The sequence below is a fragment of the Rhinopithecus bieti genome, unplaced genomic scaffold, assembly GCF_001698545.2.
Source record: "Rhinopithecus bieti isolate Rb0 unplaced genomic scaffold, ASM169854v2 scaffold_42745, whole genome shotgun sequence".
NCBI classification, from domain to species: Eukaryota; Metazoa; Chordata; class Mammalia; order Primates; family Cercopithecidae; genus Rhinopithecus; species Rhinopithecus bieti.
In genome coordinates this window covers 2,205,015-2,208,338 of record NW_016819184.1, presented here as the reverse complement: position 1 = coordinate 2,208,338, position 3,324 = coordinate 2,205,015, and the positions used below count along the sequence as shown (strand labels likewise).

The 3,324-nt window shown below is 42.6% G+C and overlaps 1 long non-coding RNA gene across 1 annotated transcript; it reads right to left on the bottom strand.

The window, feature by feature from the left end:
- Positions 1 to 873: 873 nt before the first annotated feature.
- On the bottom strand, positions 874 to 2,250 carry LOC108519564 (uncharacterized). Its single transcript, XR_001882660.1, has 3 exons — positions 2,149 to 2,250; positions 1,581 to 1,630; positions 874 to 988 (listed from the first exon to the last, which is right to left on the bottom strand). It is a non-coding gene; the product is annotated as an uncharacterized LOC108519564 (long non-coding RNA).
- Positions 2,251 to 3,324: the final 1,074 nt, after the last annotated feature.

Below are 3,324 nucleotides of genomic sequence, written 5' to 3'. Positions count from 1 at the left end.
AAGATGCACTTCTCATGCACCATCTCTTACGAGTCTGTAGACGGATGCACTTCACACCAAAATAGAGTATAGATCAAGAAAGTGACATAGGAATAAAAGAGCTTGTGATGAAGACAAAAGATAAATGGAGGAACCCTGCAAATTATTCTGAAGGGTGATTCTAGGGACGGCTGTGCCCCAAGCTTACAGGTTGACTGATTCAGACTGGAGTGTGTTGGGAAACTCTGAGAAAGGTTTCTTCAGGAAAACTAAACAAAGATCCAGATGTGTCTGAATGTCTTAAGAAGAGATTATACCACTAATGAAGCTTTTGTTGATGGATTAAGGATGAGCACATAGACAATTTATCAAATTAAAGAGATAAATTTATTAGCTCCAGAGAAAGCAAAAGTTGTGCAGGAAAAGACAAATACTCTTAGCTTACTATATGGCATCCCTGTGTCTGATGTTACAAAGTCACAATATGTAAACAACTGTTGATCTCACTAAAACGATGAGTTAACTCTATAATGTCTGAAACAGAAAAATAAAGAAGGAATACAGGCATATTTTTGTAGACATGGAGGTGATAAAATAATCAGCTGAAGGTGTTGAAAGTGATTGCTTCTGGGACGGGGAAAGGGGAGTGAGGAAATGTGTGTGATTAATTGGCTCTTTAACTTAGGTACATGTGTAAGTTTGATAAAACTAAAAATTTACAAGCAAAGGAAAAGGACAAAGGGATGAAGGGTGGAAGAAAGGAAGGGAGAAGTGGGAGAAATGGAAAGAATGAAAGATAAGAGAAGGAAAAAAGGGTGCACAGATTCTTTATTCTGAGCAGATGACATTTTGACTGATTGATACCTGGTCTTGATCATATACAGGACTCTGAACTTCAGGCAGTAAGGTTTTCAGAGCACACAATTTGATCTGCGATGTATACACAGGTACATTTTCTCCTCCTGTCTTCACAACACTGATTGTAGGGTTTAGCTCACTCTCAGTCTGCCTGTAATCATTTATTAACAAACCAAAGGAATATCACAGGAAAATTTTTCCAATTCATGCTGGGCTGCAACAGACATGTCTGAGATGGGTCCATTTACACCAGTGCAGCTTTTGCCCAGCTGTTCAGACATTCATAATACATTGAGAGATCACAGCTGTGTTTGTAGAATTTATACTTCAGATTAAAGTAGAATTTAATAGCTATTTACAGCATATTTTAGAAGACAACCCTTTGATCTTCTCAAGTGTTATACACGTGTAGCTTTAGCTGCTATGTACAGGAAGGAGCAGGGCAGCTCTGTCAGAGAGTAAGAGGCAAACAACCTTTAAACTAGTGCTGATCTGGTGTGACCAGATTTCAGTTGGTGGAGACTTGTAGGAACATGTGCACACTTCTCTTCCATTTTCTTTCTATTCTACATTGCAGTGGACCCTGTTGGAATCACTGGGAATAACCTTTTCCCTTGACTAAGAGGGGTGTGTGGGGGACCGACCCAGAGGAGATAAGAGCCCCCACAGATGTAGGTTCCAGTTTCAGTGATGCCAGTCATCTGGGCAATTTACTTCACATCTCTAAGCCCCACTTTCCTTACCTACAGGATGAGAATTCCAACACTCTTTCAGAGGTTCTTGAGAGGATTATCTGAAATCATGTAAGTGAATAACACAGTTCAATGAACAATGAATGAAACTATTATTAACCTATGAATTCCCTTGCCAATAACCTTGGTAACCACTGGCTCTGCTTCTTAAAAATGATGACTACTTCAGGTGACAACATTTATAGTTCGAACTGGGATCCATCACACACCTTTGAACTTGACCACCACAACAACTCCAACAACTCTGAGGAAGAGAATGAGCAGGTGAAAGAGATGACCAGAGGAGTTAAATAACCTTCTCAAGGTCATCCAACTGGGAAGTAGGAGAGTGAAGATTTGAACCTGAATCATTCTGGTACTCCATTTAGGAATGCTCTCACTTGTGTACTATCAGGAGCAGTTTGAATTGTTCCTTACACTGAGTGGGAATCACCCTTTCATTGACATTAACCCCTTTCTTTGATGTGACAGTCTTTCAAACATTTGAAAAAACAGCTACTCTGTCCTTCAATGCCCCTCTGACCTGCTGCCCAGTGGTTTGAAGCTAAGACTCAGTTACCCCATTTGCAGGTCAAATACTAAGTGTCTTCCAGGCACCAGCATCCGTAAAGACATGAGTGTCCCAGGTCATTGGCAGAAGTCCCAGCCAAGGGTGTTGGAAGCTTCGGGCGGCCTTGTGTGAATGGTGCAGGATGTTAGATGCTTAGATCCCTCAGAAGGCCTTGCCACAAAGCCCTTTGTGACAGCTTTTCTTACCAGCATTAGGCTTAGTTAGTCATCTTTACAAGCTTCTAGGAGGCTGGCCAGTGTGACGATTGGAGTAACCACCTAATAAAAAAGTGTTCAAGACCCATTTCCCTTGGCCAGACTGCTCCTGTTCTTAGGGCAGGCTACGCATTCCCACTTGATTAAATCAACAACGTGCATTTCAATCACATACAATAGTTTTCATGAACTGAAAACTGCATCCAAGTCTGCCAGTTTCATCTTCCTGTAAATTTGCTGTGCAGCCCTTAGTTGGGTGACCCCAATCCTCCATCTGTATGGGCTTGGAGGGCTGTGCATCTTGGGGGCAGCAGGGAAGGGCAAGGGAGTTTTGCCATACTAATTAGTAAAGATCATCCTAAATGCAATACCAGTTAGAACAACATACCCTTGGAAATAAAACTGAACACAAAATAACCCAATTCAAATCCCAGGGAGAGTAAGAAGGCACAGGTTCTGGATGAGGAGGGGAAAATACAGACTGACAAATTGCTTTGTGCTGCTCTGTGTCTCCTCCTGGGCCGAGAGGTCAGAGTATCTGCTGGGTAGAGATGTTGGCTTTGAGTACATCTGTGTGGGCTTAGGATCCAATTCCCACATGGAGATGGTCCAGATGGTGAGAGCAGCACATATGAGTGGGAGGGTTCAGTCCCTTGGAGAAGGAGTAAAATCATATTCCCAGATGGAGAGGTCAAGGCTGTGGGTATTTTTGGTGCCTTTCAGTAGGAGGACAACGTTATTCCCACACCTGATTGGCAATCTCTTTTGGCGTAATGGAATTTACATGTTGGCAAGGATGTCGTCACGTGACTGTGTTACAGAAATAAACCTCGGGGTGCTCGGCTTGTCTGTGACGTACGACTCCCTTCCCTGCAGGCAGACTTCCTTGTCTGCAGGGAGTGAGTGAGAAAAGCACTCGTTGGATAATTTTAGAGAAGAGAGCTGAATACGACTTCCTTTCTCCTCTTTG